We start from the raw sequence: 21,216 nt of genomic DNA, 5'->3' as shown, positions 1-21,216 counted from the left end.
CCTAAAGGAAATTCTATACATCCTAGGTAAAGAAAGGAATCATGAAACTTGAGTAATTCACTCAAGCAAGCATTTCATGGCATACCTGCAGTGCACTGTGACACAACGCTAAGTGATCATGCTGTATTCTTGTCCTCACGGAGCATGCTATCAATCACGGGAGACCCAGATCACACAAAAATGTAAAACTGCAGCTCAGTGAAGTACTTTCTGGGCATGATATGTAGACCAAAGGCCTAAGGCAGAAAGAAGTACAGGAAACTAAATAAACCAATGTGGCTGAATTCCACACAGCAGAATTCTAAAGAACAAGTTGAGGCATTGCATAAATAACCTAAATGAGATAAAGAGACACTGGAATTTTTAAGCTGTAGACATATTATTAGATTTTTGTTTTGAGAAAAAGTAATTGTGATTGCAGAAAAGGTTGGAGAGTGAAGACTCGGGCTGTAGATCAGGTAAGAGACAAGCAGACTTCCATCTGACATCTCCAGCACGTCTCATCTTGAACATGGCTGCTTAGTCTTGCTGCTCAGCCTCTGGGCAACAGACCACCAAATGTGCAAGTGAGCCAGGGAGCTGCTCCACTAAGCTTCACCTAAAATGTTGACCTGTAAACTCATAGCTAAATAAATTCTTATTTAAAACAAAACCAAAAAAACCTCTTCTTTTTAAGGTCTCATGACTAATCACACAGTCAAGACACCATTTTTCTTAACCTATTGCGAAAAGGCATTTGATATAACATCACTCTTTCCCCCTGAAATACTGCTTCCGCCCATGCTTCCACCCTCTTCACTGCCCTTGTCAGTCTCCACGACTGGTTATTGCTGCCCCTCCTGGTCAGATGCACTATTCCCAGGTTTTCTCCATGAGCTTCTCTCCTCTCCGTATACTTCCCTACACGATAGCCTCGATCCCATAGTTTTTAATACATCAACATGCTGACAACTGCACCTTAACTTCCCTCCTCACTTAACATTGACTTTCATTTATATGCCAACCATCCCAATGTATCTTACATCTGACTTCCACTACACCACCCTTTTTATTGCAATATCTTCCTACACTGCCTACCCACTTTTGCCCTTGCCCTGTAGTCTACAACACAGCATTTTAAAACATAAATCCAATCATTGCTCCATTTTTCTTAAAACTTTCCAGTATTTTAGTCATCTTAAGAGTAAAATTCAAAATTCCTCTGGCGATCTACAAATTTCTGAATGCTCTGCAACCTACTATCCCTCTCTTTTTTGATTCTCTTCCATTAACTGCATTCCAACCCCATGTATTCCTCCCTTGTCCTAAAAAAGCTAAACAAGCCCAAGAGTTCTGCTTTACTGTTACCTCTATGGAATTCCCCAATATCAGAAAGCTACCTCTGACAGTTCTCTGCCACCTTTCCTCAAATAGGTTTACATGTACACTTTATTGACCATTCATTAGAAATAGTAACCCCATTCAAATGATTTCCCTTAATCCTTCTTTTATTTTTCTTCATGGACTCTACGTTAAAATTGATCCCACATGGAGTCTATACTTCACATTATAAATTTATTTACTGATTCAGTTATTTAATGGCCCCTTAAAGACTTAAGGCAAGGAAATTTGTCTTACTTCGTTCTCTATATATTACAGGCATCCAATAAAACACTTGTTGAATAAATAAATGAATAAATCCATAAAGCTACATTAAAAATAAGCTGGCTGGTGAGAAGTTGAAGATTTACATATAATGGGTACTTAAAAGATAAATTAGCAGTAATTATCTATATATTATCCTCAGTTCAAAAAAATCCCATGAGTTGGAAAATATTGGTCTATTTTGCAGGAAAGAAAATGGAGGCCCAAGAATGACTGGAAATTTTCTGGAGATTGTACAGACAGGATATGTTTGAGTAAGGAATTCAACTTACGTCTTTTAACTCCTTTCCACACTGTCTTCTGTAAACAACATGAGAACTGCAAGCTGAGTTTGACTGACTTTGTGTATTCAGATAGTGACATAAAAAATCTTGGCACAAAAATAAAGTTATGTCCTGTGGAATATGAGAGGAATAGAGTCAGAAAAGCTACATATAACAGTCTAGTGCAAGCAGTAACCCGGGCTGTGACCTCAAACATACTCGTCACCTCTCAACTTCAATATTTGTCTCTCTAAACTAGTAATCTTAAAACTTGCATATTACACAGTGGGATACCAATGATTAATAGTTACTGCCTGCAAAAAATTATCCAAGTGCTAAATAATAGTCTCATTACTAACAGGCTTGGAATTCTGGATCAGAACACTTGGCAGCATTCGGGTCTTATCTAAACCATCTTAAAGCCTTGGGTCTGTAAAAGCAGCCTTCCTAAAGCTTTTCCACTACATGTAGTCAAAATAATTCATTAAGAAGAAAGCTTATCTAACGAATCTTGTGGAATTTTCAAGTTTTTTGCTTTTAAAGTTAGCCCTCAAAAGGAAGTAAAGAATTATTTATGAAGAAAGCAAAAACAACTCACTAAGAAGGAATTCTTTTGAATTTGACCTTTGTTCTCAGCACCGTGTGTAGGTGCTGCTGGTTTTCTGAATCTGTGTTGAGCCAAATTTTAGAATGGCTGTGGAATTCCTGAGCACTTCCTGCCCAGATGATCCAAACTCCAGGAGGAGAGCCACTGATTAGGAAGCGAATCCCACAAGACCACTGACTACCACCCGGCCTTGATAGGAGTTTTTGGTGAGTCATTGTGGTGCCAGTTTAAGTGCTCTTTTAATCAATGCAGAAGTTATTTTGATAACCTTAGATCACAAATGTCATTCAGCATTTAATTAGATATTCATTGATTACTTAATGGATGACAAGGACCTTATCAGACACTGAAGTAGAGCAATAAAGATACAGCCTTTAACCTTACAAAAATGCTAATGGAAATAAGCACAGAGCTAAAATGAAATGTCCTAATTTAAGCAGAGGGTGGAGTTAATTATTTGCTTTTGAGAAACAACAATCACAGGAGCTAAAGTAATAGACTCAAGCTAAATTGCCTGATTCAGTCTCACCAATTACTAGCTGGATGGCTTTGGCAAGTTACTTCACTTTGTGCCTTGTTTCTTCATTATGAAAGGGAGATATACTTTTGGCAAGGATAAAGTAGTTAATGTGTATTAAACACTTATAAAGCATCTAGCAGAAAATATATGTTATACAGTTGCTCGTTGTTACTATTCCAGACATCATAGTCTTTCCCTGGTAGTGACACATAATCTATTATTTTAGTACACTCTAAGCTGGAATAAGTATAAGGTATTTCTGAGTAATCAACAGTGTTAAGAAGTTCCTACTACAATTGAGTACTATTTATGGGTTTTATTCAGACTTTGCCACTTACTAGCTGTGCAGTTACTTAATCTTTCTGTTCTTCCACTTCCTCTGCCGCTATACTTACCTCTCAAAGTTGTAATAAGGAAGAATTAAATTAATTAATAAAAGTAAAGCACTTAGAAGATGGCTTGGCATGTTGAGTCAGTCAATAAGGAGTTATCATTGCTAATGGCAAAATGTATTCTGAACAATAGGAAAAAGACCAAAGTTTCTTAGAGTATCAATCATCACACATCATTTTAAAGTACAAAATCCTTCATCTAAGATAAGCATAATTATTAGAGAGAAATGATCAACATAAATATTTTAGGCATGCATCCATTGGAGTAATGAAGTATCAGCTGAAAGTTAGTGATATCGATGTGATGTTTCTGGACAGCTTCTGTTCTGTGTTGAATTCTCCTAGCACCTGGTGGCAGCTGTGACCCAGAGGTTTACAGAAGAACCAGAGAAGAAACTCAAGTGAAAAGCAGAAAGAAGCATTGGGATCCCCTGTAGTCCCAAGAAGGCTACAGTGACTTCTCCTATCAATCTTGATTCACTTCAGCCCTAGGATGACACAGTCTGGCCTCAGGAACACCGCACCCTGCTGAGGTCCAGAAAAAGAAGCTTTCCTACATCTCAGCTGTCATTCACCTCAAAGAACATTTCTCTTGGTGACCTGGCTCATTGTCTAAGGACAGGGTAGTTTCTGTGTGACAGCACAATTCCTGCAAAATTGTGTGTGTTTTCTTTAAAAATTTTTTATCCAAAGCTTTACCAGTAGTTAGCAATATCCCAGGAACTTTGGCAAGGAAATTCTACTTGTACAAATAATAGAAATACATGTCTTCAAGTTTTTTTTTAAATAATAAACACAACCTGGTTTTATATTTTGTTGCATTTACACTTGCAAAAAATTTAAAAAGGGAATTAGGTCCTCTTTACTCTTATACAGCCAGCAATGGTTGTGGCCTGTTTTGAGTTAACAATAGGAAATTACATATATCTCTATGTCTAGTATGTATCTGTAAAGATTCCTAACAACTGATCCTCAATCCACTTTTCTCCTCCTTGTACTATTGGGGAAAAACAGAACAGCCACAATGGCACCTGCTTCTGAGTTAAAGAAAGCTGTGGAAGTTGACAGAAACTGGAACCCTTGTTCCAGGATTTTCCATGTTATCTCCCAGAAAAGCTTTTTAAATGGATGTGGTTTTGTATGAACAGGCAGTTCCACACTTTGCAGGACAGTCTCCAAACTGCTTTCTTCCTAATAGTAGGCCTCATACACAGAGAAGTTCTAGGAAATGTTCACTGATGGTGTATTACAGATAAGAGCAAACAGCAGTCATTCTCACCTGCTTGCAAAGAGAAGTTAACTGGAGTGATCTGAATAAGAACCCAGTATAATCAAATTTTAAAAAGAAAGAAGCTTTATGGTATATTGGAAAAGCAACTATAAGACATTTTTCAGCTCTAGTGATGTTACTGTGTACGTAGATCCTTTTTTCAAAGAGAGACAGAATGTACCTTCCTTCCAAGAAGGGGTCATAAAAGTGGAATGGGAACAAAGAAATGAGAAACACTGCATCTTTCTCAGGGCTCAGCTTTTACAAGATTGTGTACACGAGGTTATTTAATCACTGGAAGAGTCTGGAGCAGTACTTCCCCCTAGCAATTTGGAACCGAAAACTGGTAACAGAAATTGGAGCATGAGTCACAGGATGTGCTTCGGGTCAAGATAGCACTTGCGGAAGGTAGAGTCAATACTTTTCATACCAAAGAACTCTGGGGGAGTTTTTGTATTTAATTTTTTTAATATACTGATTTCATGTTTAGACTTAAAATTCTTCATGCTACTAGAATTTTGACTACCTTTTTTTTTAAAAAAATGGACTTCTTGTTGTTATTGTTGGTGTTTTAAAATAATTTTAGAGAATTCTATTACATGTGCACATTGCCTTATCTTTTCTTCATGAAGAACACTTATTTAAAGTTACCCTGATCTAAAGTCCATGATGAAAGCAAACTCCCAATGAGAACACATTTAAGTAATTCTGGCCACGTCATATTGTATGTAATAAACTGTACTCAGCAGTTTCAAGTTACTAAAATTGTATTGCTAGAGAACTTTTTAATGAAGCCTTACTTTGAAACTCAGAATTCCTGGGACTGGAACGGTTTCTGACTCGTCGCCTGGCTGAGTTAGTGTGTGATGAACATTTGTGGTAGCTGTTGGGACAGGCATCCTGCAGAGTGACAAGTGTTGATCAGATGTGTGGTTGGCACTGGGGAAGGTTTGGGGAGGGAATAAACTTTGTGGCTGACAACATCTCCTCTCACTTCCAAGGCACCTATCACCATGATGATGAGCTGTGTGAACAGACGTCATAACTTAAAATCAGCACATAATCCCGTGGATTCTTTATCTTGTGCTGTGGGCAGGGGCAGGGAGGAAAAGAAAGAAGAGAAGGTCTTAGACCTTGGGAGGATGACTAAGAGTGAGCACTCTCCTCACACCCTGACTCTTCTCCAGGATGAACTACTTCTTCTGAACAATCTGGTCTCCTTTGGGCCTTGGTCATGAATGGACATATAATCACAAATGGATAAGGGATGGTAGGTATATCTGAATAGATTACAATGCATTATATTTACTTCCATTTTTAGGTGAAATGAGCCGTTTTCACAAGGTGTTGACCAGAAGCCTACAGTATGCTATAAAATTTATATCAACCAATATGGACTAGTAATTTTGTCTGTGTTTGTAGCTTAGCAATGACAATTTTATGCTGACAGAATCAAAAGTTGTTTTTAAATAAGGAATGATCACAGACATTGTGATCATCTTAAAATGCAATTTATTTGTATGTTACTGCATTGTCAAAAAAAAGCTCATGGGATGTGAGGTAGTATGAGAGCTGTGGATTTGCATGGAATTATAGCAATATCACAGCTTTGAGAACGTGAGGTGCTCATGAGATTTTCATATAGGGTTACTGATTTTGGCCTTTGATGAAGAGCAACACAGGTAGTTTTTAAGGCATGCTGCTGGATTGAAATCACCTTGGAGAAGTAACTGGCCTGAGCTCTTCAGCACTCCATTGTTTGGAGGTAAAGTGTTGAGGAAGAGCTGACAAAAGAGCATAGTGGCTCATACCTGTAATTCTAGCTACGTGGGAGGTGGAGATTGGGAGGATTACAGTTTGATGCCAGTCCCAGGCAAAAAGTGCAAGACCCTATCTGAAAAATAACTAAAGCAACAAAGGGTTAAGAGTATGGCTCAAGTGGTTAGAACACCTGCAGAACAAGTATGAGACCCTGAGTTCAAGTCCTAATTTTGCCAAAAGAAAATGCTAACAAAGAGAGTTGATTATCAAACTGGTATTTTTCCTTTTTTGGCAGCACTGGGATTTGAACTCAGGGACTTATGTTTGCTAGGCAGGTGTGCTGCTGCTTGAGCCACTCCACCAGCCCTAACAAAGGGAATTAGGAAGGACAAACCTAGAAACAGAAAAAAGCCAACAAAATGAAGTCCAGAGGTCCCTGATGAAATGCTTCAAGTAGGAAAGGATGTTCGCTGTGACTGTTTGGAAGTAACTCATGAAGAGGCCAGGAATTGGATTTAGCAAATGAGTACAACCCCTCTATAGAATATTCTCATACTGCTAACTAGAGTGGGCTGTAGAGTCAAAAGAATTCCACTTCTTGAGATGGAAAATGTGACAGGCTTGGGTAAGGATGGGAATGATCCAAGTGAGGGGAAAAGTTAGGATGCAGGAAGTTAGGATGAGAGAGAGGAGAGTTCCTGGGAAAAGGAGGTAAGGTAGATTGAGAATGGAAGGGATGGGATCTATGCTACCACAGGGAGTCTGGCCTGTGAGCAGTGATAGTCTATGCAGTATAAAAGGAGGAAAGGAGAGAGAAGGGATACATGCGGGTAGGTGTGAGGATGTGCTGGTGGGGTGGAGGATCCTTCTGGATTTCTTAAGTTGTTCTAGTGAAATATAGATCATCAGCTGAGAGTAAGTATGGGAAGACTCCACTAGGGATTTGAGAGCAAAGATGTACAATGATCCTTGGGTTTCCCTGGGAAGACGAAATGATTAAAGATGGTGCCCTGTGGGCATTCCTATGCCATCATTTAAATAAGGCCAGCCAGCATGGCTTGCATTTTACATGACTCAATTACCTGGGTGGGAAACTGACCTGACAGAGGATTGGGTTTAACAAGGGTCTAGCAAATGTGCCCATAATTCAGGGAAGCTAAGTGTTGATGGTGCACAGAGGGGTGATTATAGTGACTGATGCTGAAGTATAAGCTGAGGAAGGATGAAAGCAAGAAGCTGAGGAGGGAAGCAAACATGGTGCAGGGACTGCAGATGGCTGGGTGACTGGTAAATGGTCAGGTGCATGGAAGGGAGGGGGTGAGGGCAAAACAAGGGTGTCAGAGAGGGAGATCTCTGAGGCAGTCACAGAGGAGTGCCGGTCAGGGAATTTTACATCTACACTTAAGGATACTGGGGAAGGCTGAGAAGGAGCAAAGAGGTTGGGCATGGCAGATGTCATCTATGTGAATGTTGCACTTTCCAAGAATCAAGGATCAGGAGAAGAGCAGATGAGACATGCAGAGCAGGGAGCAAGCCTGGAGCCAGGGAGGGCTGGCAGACCTCTGCTGAGACCACCCCAGCCTTGCCTTTGAAAAGTAGTTCAAGTTTCTCCCTCAGCTACAGATCAAAGTTTCCCAGTGGGTTCTTCCCTCCCAGTCATTTGTGTCTCTTTCCTGCTAATCTGGGAGAGTTTCTTATGTTTCTTCTCCATCTTGCTAATTTCCTGTAGTGTCATTTATGCTTTTATGTTGCCTAAAATGGAGATTTTAATTCTGTTAGTTTCGAATTTTTCATCTCTGTGAATTATCTTCCTTTTTTCTTTTTTCTCATTTTCCTTTCAAGTTTTTATTCTTGTTCTCAGAGCCCAGGACCTCTTGTATCTTACTGAAAATGCAGAACGGCTTGTGGAGCGCTCTGTTGGTCCTCTACAGAGACTCACGCCCTACAGAATCGGGAATCATTGGTGATGTTCTTTTTTCTTCCTTCTGTAGGATTTCTTCATGGGCTCCAAGTCAGTTTTTTTTCATCCACTTGCCCTCATCTTAGAAGAAGGTCTCTTAGATCCAGTTTGACAGCAGAACAGGTAAGAGAACTCTGACTGCACTTGGAGCCTAACTGGTCTGCCTCACTGAGCACAGCCTTTAATCATCTCACACCAGCTGGCGCAAAAGCTCAAGTGTCTGTTCCTATAGTCAGTTTATGACAGGCTAAGACGGCTATCATTTTTTAAGGTCATTGACAAGAGTGGGTGGGAACACTCACTCACACATTGCTAGAAGAAAAACACGTTGGCTTTGGGTCACTTGGCTGTACTGCCTTTCGGTGTAGACTTCTTTAAACTAATCCTACCCAGAGTTTTTAGAGTTTCCTGAGTGTAGACTCAGGTCTTCTCTCAAGTTTGGAGCCATTTGTCCATGTTTTTCATGTTCTGTCTGCTTCTTTTCTCTCCCCCCACCAGGATCCCCACTGCGCATGTGCTGGCCTGCTTGAGGGCGTCCACAGTCCCGCACACTCCACTCCCTTACACCTTCCCTTCTTCCTGTGGAGGGCTGGAGGAGTGGCTCAAATGGTAGAGCACCTGCCCTGCGAGTTTGTAGGCCATAAGTTCAAACCCCAGTACCACCAAGAAAAAAGAAATTGTCAAATGTGCAAGTTCTTTTTTCCATTCAAACCTGCTATTGTAATTTCCTGGTGAATTTTTCATTTCTGTTATTCTACTTTTTTGGCTCCAGAAGGTCTAATTGGCTCTTTATAAAATAAATATTTTTTCTCTCTCTCTCTGTCAGCATTTTCTATTTGGTGAAGTAGAAAAAACCATGGTTTCATTTAGTTTTTTCAGCATGTTTGAAATAGTTGATTTAAAGTCTTTGTCTAGTAAGTTCAATATCTAGGACTCTTCAGGGATGTTTTCTATTATTTTTTGTCCTATGAATAAATCATACTTTCTTCTTCACATACGTGATAATTTTTATTAAAAACTAGACATTCTGAATAGTATACTGTGATGGTTCTAGAAATTAGGTTTTTCCTACTCTTCGAGGCTTGCTGTTATGGGTTGTTTTTGTTTGTTTAGTGACTTTTCTAAACAATTTTTTTTGCCTACTGATCTGTTTGTGTCTAACAGAGCTTTTTTTTTTTTTAAACCTCTAGTTCAAAAAAAAATAAAAATTTATTATACTAGTCTTTACACACTGGCCCTGTTTTGGGGCACTCCTGCAACACTTCAGCAAACCGCTTACAGCTCTGCTTAGGTCTCATTTACTCCTTATGTGGCACCTGCAGGTGAGGCAGCTGTGAGAGCTTAGGTCTCTCAGGAGTTTTGACCATTGTATCTCACTGTGGCAGCCATGCAGGTGAACACAATAGTTTATAAATCAACATAGCACTACAACTAAAGGGACATATCATTACTGAGTGAGCCCTTTTACTTTTTTGCTTCATAAAAAAATCCATCTCAAATCTTAGTGGCTTAAAATAACAATTTATTTTTTCTCCTTGGTCTACTATTCAGAAGAGTGATTCTGCTGACCTGAGCTTGGTATGGCTTACAGGACTAGGCTCATCAGGTGTCAACAGAAAGCTGGCAGGTAATCCAGGGCTGACTGGTGTTGAAGTCCCTGTCAGAGAAACCTAGGCTCTACTTGAAGTGATTTGTCATTCTTCAGCAGGCTAGCCAAAACTTGTTTTGGGGGTAGTACCAGAGCAAGAGGAGAAGACAGGGATAGAAACAGAGACAAAAATGCAAAAGTAAGCTAATTTCTATGAAGGAATGAGACTGACTGAGCCTTCTTTCATCCAAAACAAGTCAACAGCATTTTCAGATTCATGTGATGGGGGAATTCAGAATCTGCAGTCATGCCACAAGGAGAATGGCACTCAGAGGCTGTGGTCAGGACCATTTTGCAATCAATCTACCACATAAATTGGAAAAAAACACTTAGTGATCCTGCAATGTACCTTCATCCTGTTGACTAATGCTTCTTGATATCCAATGATGCACATGTTATTAATATCCATACTACTCTAGCAGACTCAGAGTCAGTATTGTATATCTTACAACATACAAAATTATGTTGTGATTATATAGTCCTTTGAAATTGACTAATTCAGGGTTAATTTCCAAACAAATATTCAGTAGTAAAAAGAGAGGAAAGTTGTAAAAGAGAATATATCCTGAGTTTTTGAGAATCCAGTCTGCCAGTTCTGTCAGATTTTGCTCTGACACATTCCATGCAGATAGACAACTCCAGCAGGCTTGAACAGGTGCTATTTGTGAAATCTAATAGGATTAAGTCTTTGTAGTGTAACAAGCACAAGCCATATTATGCACTAAATCATCTCAATGTCATCCTCCAAATGAACTATTTAGCTTAAACAAACCACAATCTGTTGCTAGGAGAGATCAACTAATAAAATAATCAGACAAGGAAGCACTGTCACCTTCCGATGAAGATCTTGTTGACATTTCATCTTTTTCCATGAATGTCCATGTCAAGTTTAGATAGACAGCATTTGTACTGACTGCAAAATTTATGTTATATTTTTCAAGTAAAATATAAAGTAGCATGCCAAATAATATGGGAAATCCTGGAAGAAGGACATATGTCCAATACTCATGATAGGTCAAAACAAAAGTTTGGGTGACTCATTTTGAATGAAAATTTAGCTGTCTCAGGAGTTAAAATGAAGACATTTTATAATAGGATTTAAAGTCATTTTTCCAGTTTTAACTGATATTAAAAATTCTACATACTTAATTGAGAAATGAGCCACATAGTAAATTCTGTAGCTGTACTGAGCCAGTGGTGTGCTCAGAACATTTCTTCTGTGGAGTAGTGATAATAATAATGATAAATAATAGTGGAATAATGATACTTGCTGTGACTGAGTTGAAGACTGCCAGACCTGCAGCCTTCAAGAACACATGACTGATACCACTTACCTTCAGTGCATTACACACAGGATGTGCTTCAAGTGTTGTTTAAACCAAGAGAAATTTCACAGTGCACAGCAGTGTCATATTTCATACAAATCCTCCAGAGTGGAGGCTAGGCAATTGGATCACTATCAAGAACAGAACGTTTTTACTCTGTTGAATGTCCTGCTCTAGCACAGGTTGGAAGTCAGGATTTGTGAGAGGACTAACCAGTGAAAGATTATGTTTCTTCCCAAAGCAGGAATTGGTTAAGTGAATGAATGAGAAATATCTTAAAGGGCGAAGGAATTTCATTATAAAATCCTTCTTAGTAACAGACACAATACGGTTGATACTTTCCATATATTAATTACTATTCTATGTATTTCTGTCAAATAAATGGTTTCATGACCTTAAAATGCTATTAGTTACCCTGTTGGCACAATCAGAAGCTATTCTATTGTCCTGTGAAGTGTTATACAAATTGTTTACAACCACAATACCAAGCGTGTTTTCCACTTATTTAAGTAATTGTTCTTCACTTTGATTTACCACCATGTCTCCTCTTTTCTGTTGATTTAAAGTTGTCAGGGATGAGCTACAAAGAGGCCAGGAAACCAAGATAAATGGGAAATAAGCATGCAGTAAATAGCAGTCTGAAGTGGTTCATCTATTGCAGAGAGCTGTCCTGCCACATGGCTAGTTTTATTTCCTGAGTAAATAACTGTAATTTTCTTATTATAAACCTCACAGAACTCATGTTTAGGCAGCTATGATTTTGGATAGCTGTTCCATTAAAGGGTGGCTTGTTCACTCTTTAGTGTGTTTCCTTTCTCTAGATCTTCATGGCAGTAGTGACACATCCAGTAACATAATGTTCACTTCTTGAAACTCAAGCCAAAGGTAGTCACAAGAGTCTGATAGTCTCATGTGGTGACAGTTCATCCTTGACTGCTTGGGTTTGAATTATATATGTCATCTATAAAAATCCAAGATAAAATTTTGGAATATAATTCAAGTGAATTTTTAAGGTCATTTAAATCTGTATGTGGTATTCTTAAAGGTTCCATTTGTTCTGAGAAATGGAAAGGTAATAGAGTATAGGATTCTAGAAATGTCATGGTATAGGATCCTTGGAAACCTCCCAGACTAAAGGACATAATGCCCCTCAAAGTGGATTAAGTCCAAGTCCAAAATTTTCATATAAGAAAGTGTATAAGACAAACATGTGTGCAATCAGTGAAGTTTGTTTTCATCTTAATTAGCTAATTGCATTTGAAAAAAAGCATAGTTTTTTGTAATTATGTTAAGTTTTATGTAGCATCTAAACATTTAGTACTCCAACCTGAGGCATCCCTAATGTGAACACCAGACCATTTCAAGAGGTACCATATACCTTCGGTTAATGAAGTTTATGTATTAATAGCTTAACTGTCTTTCTCTTTATGCTAATTCCCAACAATCTTTCTACTCACATGGAAGTTTATCCAAGGGGAGTTCAGTGACCATCCTGCTTTTCTCTGACTTGTAACATAGCCGTTCATTGTTAGCAACTGCCTTCCCCCACACTTAGTAGGACCAAACTGAGTAGAGGGACTTGCAGTGTCTGGACTGCAAATTAAATCAACTTTGACTTCAGAGGCGATCATAGTGAAGAATCATGATAGCATGGGGTATTCCAGGTGAACTTACTTACATGTAACTGACAATGAAACTGCTGTTGCAACAGTGTCTAAGTGTAGAAGCCTTGTCATTTTATTAAAAGATACACCTCCTTTATTATTTTTTGAAAATGTTGGTATGTTTTATACTGCATGATTACATATTGAATGATTTTACTAAATTTGAAATTCCTTTTCTAAAAGCAATATACATATCAAAGTGAACTCCAGGGACAAAATAAACCAACAGTTAAAATTTTTTTGTGGAAAACTGTTTCTATGAAGCTAACTTGTACACCAAATTTACTTTTTACAAAAAAATTCACAATTGCATATTTGTTGCATATGTACTGAAAAAGTGAAAATAAGAAAATATAATTAATCTTATAAATGATTTTAAATCAGAGTTGAATCTTAATAGCAACAAGTAGTCACCAGACTCAAGTTTTTAAACATCCCAACAAATAAATGAAACTCCTTGTGCAGTGAGAAATTCAGCCAATGGATGGCAAGTATTATATCTGAAGTCAGCCAATTAAAGGCAGCCTCACAGACACACTTCTGCAAGTCTGCTAATCAGCAATGGTCTCTCTCAAACAACTGCAGTTTCCTGGCTGAATATATCAACCAATCCCGAAATAGTTCTGCTTCTTAGAGCCAATGAATGCTTGGCCATCAAGCTTCCCTCGCCCTTTTTGTAAGATCAGCTCTCTGCTTTCTCAAAAAGACTAACTTAAAAGTGTAACTTTCCCTTGCCTAGCAAGCAGTACGTTCAGATTCTGTGCTGGGTATTTATTATCTTTATTACACCTGCAGTTTTGATAGAGTAGAGTGAGAAGTAGTATCAATGGACATTTTGGAAATAGACAAAATGAATCAAATAAGCAAAGTCAGTTATATTTATCTGGCAATAGAAATCTAGAAGTAGGAATAACTAGATCTGTAGATAGATGAGTAAAATAATTAAAAGCCTAAGCTCTTGTTTTTCTGCTCATTCATTATTGTCAACATCTTAGAAATAAATAGAAGAAAGTAGATTTTGGGTAGGCATTTAGAAAGAGCTTAAAAAAAAGTGTGAAGAACAATTGTACAAGATTACATTCTGAAAACGTAAGTATAAGACTATTTGCATTTTTCATTTAGCCTCCTTTGGCTTTCACCTGCAAGTTTTCATTTCTAAAGAAATCTAGTTTAAACATGTTAAAAATTATTGAATGGCCCAACTTCCAAAAAAAAAGAAAAGAAAAGAAATTAGCCTACATTTGATGAAAGTTCATGAACCTTGGCACAACTTTTGTTGAACCTGTCTGAGTTTCAGATTTATTTGAAAGTGAAGCCAGGTGAGTCTCAGATTTTGTTATCAATGTTTCACAAAGTTCTACAAATAAAACATGATTTACGCAACAAGAAATATTTGATCCTTACCTGTTACTAAATCTTCCAAATTTCTCAGTACTTACGTACTTATGTTTGATCACCTGAATTCCATAATTTTCAGCCTTAATTATCCTTTTTGTGTATTTTTAAAGTTTAACATTGGAAGCAGGGACAAATATTTTTACTTCACTAAATATCTTTTCATGATTAGGCAAGTCTTTGACAACTTCCAGAAATTCACTCTTTCCCTAAAAAGGGTATAAGTGAGTAAGGATTTCTCCCTTTTAAGCAATCTTAAATAGAAGATAAATCTTAAATGAAAAACAATTTTATTCAATACTTTTTCAAGATAAATAACATAAATAAGATACATATTTAATAATCCATGTTTATCAGCTCCAGATCAAGGTAATTTCTTATAAGTTTTCTAAACTCAGTGACTGTAAATCCATACATTCTTGTTTTTTCTTAATAACTACCATGCTGATTATTTACTGAACTATCTTTTCTTATTTTAATACAAAGAAAAGAGAAGTGGTGAAAACAGTACCATGATATACAGTTTGATTTACATGGTAATATTGTGTTGTATACACCTGAGTGTAAATATTTTTTTTCTAAAGTAGTAATAGTCTTTTTATATGACTGAGAACAATTTAATGACCAAGCTCCTGTGAATATAGATTTCAAAGCTATATCAGGGAAGCACCTAAGTTTTTGTAGGGTATAAAAATCCTCCTTTTCTAGGTAACATAATATAAAGAAGATAAGATAGTTATATAATTTGACAGCTACTCAGTAGGTGCTTTTCCCACTTTTTTGAAATGCATGGTGAAAAGAACAGAGGATCAAAGGCCCTTGAAAGGCCTGCTGTGTAACATCTGTGTGAGAGAGTAAACCAGTAAGGATGAAACTATGCTTCAAATTAGATAAGTGCTAAGAAAATATAGCCTAAAAGCAAGAATGGAATTGGTATGATTATGTACCTTAAAGAAGTTCTCTATCTCATGAAAAACATACTTGTTGGTGGAAAGGCTCAAGTTTTAGGGTTTCTTCCTAGCAAGGACAAGACCTTGAGTTCAAGCCCCAGTACCTCCAAAAGCAAAAAATGTACATACATTCATATATTTTAAATGATACATTCTAAATCTTTTATTAGAGGACCTACATAGACTGAAAAGTGAACTGTCAAAAGTGTGGAGCTCCGTGACCTTCACAGCAAACACTCCCAATGTGACAAGCACGAGAGAAAGAGAGCTTTCCAGCACTTCACAAAATTTCCTCAAGCATTTTCCTGATTACTGCTAATCTCACTGTCAGAGGGAAGCTGCTGATCTGATTCACGCACTACAGACTACCTGTGTCTGCCGTTGGAGTGTGCATATGTGGAATCATACAGCATGAACACTTTTGCATATGGTTTTATTCCCTGATCTCCATGGTTTTGAGATTCATCCATATTTGGAGTATCACAGTAGTCTTCTGAGTCTTGTTGTTGTATAGTATTTCATAAAGTGTTTATAGATTCTAGTGTTAGTGCACATTTGGTTTGTCTTTTGAGGTGTATTTTTATGACTATATTGTGTACTTGCCTAGAACAGAATTATTATAAGGCAGGCATATATTTAATCTAGGGAATACTGCCGTGCAAGGCATCAATAAAGATGGTTTTTATCAATTTTCATTCTCGTTAACAGTGTATGAACATACTTCCTGCTAATCTCACCTGTGTGATCTGCAGTTTTCATCTTAGCCCTTCTGGTAGGGAGCTAACAATAGCTCGTTGTGTTTTCTTACATTTATTGGCCACTGAGATATCATCTATTCCACCTCCTATTTATTAGGTTGGCTGCCTCTTAATACTGAATTTTAAAAGAACTTTGTAAATTAAAAGTATGAGTACTTTGGCAAAAATGTGAGTTACAGACATCTTCTTTCTCTGTGTAGCTTACTGCTTCACTCGGAATACTGTTTTCTGATGAAAGTTTTTAATTTTAATATAATCCAATTCATGAATATTTTCTTTATGATAGAAGCTTTTATATATTGAATATACTTGTTTGGCTCGGATCACACAACATATAATGTCCTGATGTATTTATTAATAAAACAGGCAACTAGTTTTTGATTTCTGCTAGGCAATTATCAAAGCCATTGTAGTGCCTTTGAAGGAGAGAAATGGAATTAGCACTGTGCTTTAGATGGAACAGTGATGCTAACGGGGATGGATTTGGGAAAGAGTGACCTACCACAGGTAGATCAGTAGAGACGATCATGGTCACTTTCCAGAGAGATAATAAGGCTACAAACTAAAGCAATAGCACAGAGACAGGGAGGAGAAAATGAATTGTGGAAGATTTTAGACAAATGAAAAAGGCTTGGTTGTGATAAAGGCTAGGGAGAGAATGAACTCATGAAGGAATGTGGGTGCCTGGCCTCAGCAATAAGTTAGACAACATCATTAACTAAAACTGAAGTCTAAAGTAGGTTTAGTTCAATTTGGGCTATGCTGAGTTCAAATGCCTGTGAGAGTTACATATGAAGCTACCTTGTTCATGGTTGAGATATCAATCTGGGTCATTGTTTTTTCTTCTTTTGTTTCTTTTCATTTTCTTTTAAAAAATTAGCATATGTTAAATTGGTAATGACACCAAAGAAAGAACAGAAACACTCCTGCCTCACACCTCTATCACCCATGCAGGAGAATATCAAATGAGTAATTTCGGCTCTGCCTCAGGCTTCCTACTCAGCCATCAGAGCTGGTGCCCACCTGCCTGCACCTGTGCCTCCTGTGGGCATGACATTCAGAATTCATGTCCAGCCATCAGACCTGGGGCCATGTAGTTGTTGAGGTTCAATAATCAGTTCTAGCTTCTTTTATGCACCAGGAGGGCTTTGGCCTTGTTCTTCCAGTCAGGTCTGCTCTGTTGCCTTGTTGCTCTTTCCAGCTCCTTCTAGGCCTGTGTTCTGTTTATGAATTTGCTCAGTGTCAGCACTATCTCTATCACTTCCTTCTTCTGGGGATTAGGGTTCTCTTTCCTTTGTATAGACCTTTTAAGCTGTCAAAATTGAATGTTTGTCTATATATGAACCCTTTATATGGACTCCCTACTTATTATTTACAAACCCCAGTGTTGACTTTTAATGTGGAAATTATTTCACTAATTATTTATGTTACTTGCTTGGACTCTTTAGCCATTTCAGTTTGTTATTCCATCAAAACCAATATTAAGAAAACCACTGCAGCTTAGACTATAAATTTAGAGAAAGCTGTTTAGCGTTGTTAGCACACAAGTTGTCCATTTCCCAAGTTGACGCTGCCACATTGAGCAAAACCAGATTTCCTGATGGAGTCACACAGAGGAGGGAGTCAGATTCAATTTGTTCTGGGAAAATGGTCATCCTCAAGAGTAAACTAGTGACCCTTTTATAGTCTCTGCAATACTAATTTCTTGCCACAATAAGAGTAAATATATTTTCTGACACATGAGGAATCACAACAAACAAGAAACAAAATAAGGGATTTCAAAGAATCTGAATACTTACATATGGATATTTTGCTGAAATGTATTGAGGGAAGACAACAGTTTTTAGTTTTGTGACACCAATGCAAAGATGTTTCTAGTAGTTGTGAAACCCTTAAAGCCTTCAGAGCAGTGATACCCCTGATTCTGCCTTCATTTCACATGTCACCCCATCCCACCCCACCACACACATTAGAGCACATTCCTATAATGTTGATACATAAGAATACCAAAAGAGCTCGACCCTGGAGTGCTGGCACACAGAGCTGCTGTGGAAGTCTCTGTGGTCATGCCCTGCCCAGACCTGCAGATACCATGCACCAGCCCTAGATGTGGGTAGTCCACAGCCTACCTTCTCAGTAGCCTTGCCAATGAGAATTGATTCCACATTTCTGGGAAAAAAAATTAAACTATAAAATTCTTCTATAGGGCTGTCATTCTTAGTGGTTCAAATATGTAATCCACTATTGTTATATAGTAGGAAACATTACGAATAGGCATTTAAGTTCGTTAAGCTGGTAATATTCTTTCTCATTTCCCTCCTCCCAATTTCAGTATTTTTATTTTTCACTCAGATGTTTCAGTAACAGTAACAAGAATTTCAAAACTAAAAAGCTGTAGGCTTTCTCCTAAAACTGCCTCTCTATCCCACAGGAAACATTTCCAGTCAATGTTTCTCTTCTATGTCTCAGAACAAAGTCTGCATCACACCTCAGGCTGCCTTAGTCTCATGGGTTTTTTAGTAATTCGGTCTATTGGAAAGCAACACCTGCCATCTGACCCTTGTCCTATGCAGTTACACAGGCTCAATCAAGAAACAGCAAGCAGACCTGAGGACTGAACCAAGAGAAGGAAGACAGGGAGACAAAAAACAGAGTCTGGGATCCAAAGAGCCCAAACACTGTTTGGTTTGGCTTTTGGACATGGCAGTTCAGAGACAGGAAATGTCAGCTTACAAAAGCCTCACATGGCATCATCAGATGACAACCCCCAGCCCCATGGCAGGATTCCCAAGATCACACTGAGGGGAGGAAAAGAGTATGAACCCATAGGAATGTCTAGATTTCCCTTCTAAGGAAGGAGAGTTTACTAGGCTGGCTGGCTTGGCAAACTGTTCACAGAGTTAATATGATTGCCTTGGCAAGAAGAAGAGGATACTGAAAGATTGCTACCAGCTCTTGTGCCAGCTTTGCATTTCAGTGATCATTCTGTGTGCTGTTGGCCTGGTGTGGCTGATGAGATGCGGTTGGCTTGGGTTGAGGACTGCAAACATAGGGCCCACTGCTGAAGGACATAAACCGTTTGTAGGTGTAAGGGAAAGCCTTTCTCACTGGAGCTGAACAAAAGCTACTCCTGAACCTGAGATTTTGGGGGTTGAGTTTCCAAGAAGATTCCATTATCACGCTTGTCACACCTGTGGGATTGCCACTTGTTTTACCTCCCCCACAAGTGGTCAGTTTGTTCTAACAACTCCTGACAAAAGACTTTCTTGTAAGAGGATACATCCTACTTATCTGCAGCTCAGAATCAGTTGAATTTTTCTTGCATGAACAAAATTTTGGCTTCCTGTTTTCCAGGGGGGCAAAAGACAGGCACTTACCTTTGGTACTAGTTATATTAATCTCCTGGAAAGGAACAAGGCATTGTGAAAGCAATCCATGTGTAAGCTACATGAAAGTCTCTCTTGACCAGTTTGCCTGCTGTTATTTTCCTTGGAGCACTCCATTTGCAGCTTCACTAACTAGTTTCTACCATCTCTGAAGTCCTGTTGCTATTGAAACTCATAGCTAAGCCTGAAATGATGAGCAAATGAAAATCAATACAGCCTATCTCCATGAAGATGTTTATAATATTCTCCCAACAACTTCTCCACACATTACAAAATAATACACGGCACCAAAGCAGAGACACTCACCTTTGACAAACCAAACTGTCCTTTGCCTCCAGCATCCCTGACAACATCCTTTATTCCTCTTGGCTTCTGCCTCTTTTAATCACACCATCCCTGGGAAGCCAGCCTTGGCAGATTTAGTCATCTAGAAAGCCCCCAGGGATCTTCTAGAAGCAAGTAGAAGAAAAGAGCAGGCTCTGTGACTAAGCAGGAATTGGAACCTCAATTTTATCCTCATACCTACTGAGCCATAGAGACTGGTGGTCCAACTGTGAATTTCTCAAAAAGGCTCTACATTCTGTAGCGCTTTGGTTATTTGATTATTTAGTATTCAAAAAGTATCCTAGATTCTAGACTACCCTGGACAGTACAGTCTTCTCTAAAGGAAATATAGCTCCTTTATTATACATATGCTTACCTGGCTAAGGCTACTTTCTCAGTGCTAAAGTGATAGTGACTGTGTAATGTTGCTCAAATATTCACTGTTCTTTGTTTATGTAGAGTGGGTGGTAAGTTAAGGATTTCAGATGCTTTCAAATGGGTGATTTATTTAATGGTATGAATCATACTCATTAACGTCCATTATGCCAACAGTATTTATGTGACTCGCTCTGTATCATTATGCATAGGAAAAAGAAAAGTAAATTAAGAAATAGTTGAGCAATTACTTAAGGGAAAACATAAATTAAGCACATTTTCTCTTAACAGACCAAACTACTTTGCTGAAGGTTAAAATACATTTATTCTCCATTTGCTAGAATCTATTCATTGGATCATAGTTGTAAGTAACATAAAAAATCCCTTGGTCATTTAATCAACCAATCAGTGAAAGAAATCAACATACATTGAATAGCTCACAGCTTCCAGGATGACAAGAGAACTCCATTTGGAGACCATGTAGTAGAAACGACACCATAGCAATGCTACAAAATGTCCAGTGAGGCCACCATGATGACTGCCATTGCTGTCCCTAGAGACATTGAAGAGCCTCATCCTCCCTTGAGAGAATGAACTGTGGATGGTGCCTGCTTCTTTCAATCATGATATAATAAAGAAAGGTCTGGAGAAAGAATCAATCTTATGAACACATCCTAGCTACATCAAAGTCTGTATTTTTTTTTAGTAGTAGGGGTGTAAGGTGCAGTGCACCACCTTGACTAGTATTTCAAAAATCTCGCACTGCTAGATCAGTAATACTAACTTTTACTTTTGCCTCAATCTTCATTATAGCTTGGCACGGTATTATCACTGATCCTTTTGTTACTTAACATTTTGATACTTTTTCATCATGGGCTTTTGGCATTAATGTTGGGTTTTAAATTATTGCATTAAATATTTTCTATCTTGATAATTGAGATTTTAGTACCCCGTTTTGTGAGGTGCCCTTTACA

The 21,216-nt window shown here is 38.1% G+C and overlaps 2 long non-coding RNA genes across 3 annotated transcripts in view; one reads left to right on the top strand and one right to left on the bottom strand.

Annotated features, from left to right (window-relative positions):
- LOC141410902 (uncharacterized) overlaps positions 1 to 20,058 on the bottom strand; it is a 29,366-nt gene extending 9,308 nt beyond the window's left edge. The window contains exons 1-3 of the long non-coding RNA XR_012435709.1: positions 19,850 to 20,058; positions 1,917 to 2,039; positions 86 to 236 (exon numbers count right to left, since the gene is read on the bottom strand). This is a non-coding gene — a long non-coding RNA (uncharacterized lncRNA). The remainder of the gene's footprint in view (positions 1 to 85; positions 237 to 1,916; positions 2,040 to 19,849) is intronic.
- On the top strand, positions 5,663 to 16,234 carry LOC141410901 (uncharacterized). Of its 2 annotated transcripts, none has more exons than XR_012435708.1 (3): positions 5,663 to 5,966; positions 8,449 to 8,540; positions 8,916 to 9,503. It is a non-coding gene; the product is annotated as an uncharacterized lncRNA (long non-coding RNA). The 2 variants fall into 2 exon arrangements; XR_012435707.1 differs by lacking the exon at positions 8,916 to 9,503 and adding an exon at positions 15,570 to 16,234 and having other exon boundaries at positions 5,665 to 5,966.
- Positions 20,059 to 21,216: the final 1,158 nt, after the last annotated feature.

The sequence above is a fragment of the Castor canadensis genome, chromosome 9, assembly GCF_047511655.1.
Source record: "Castor canadensis chromosome 9, mCasCan1.hap1v2, whole genome shotgun sequence".
Lineage (NCBI taxonomy): Eukaryota > Metazoa > Chordata > Mammalia > Rodentia > Castoridae > Castor > Castor canadensis.
This window is presented reverse-complemented; position numbering and strand designations above follow the sequence as displayed.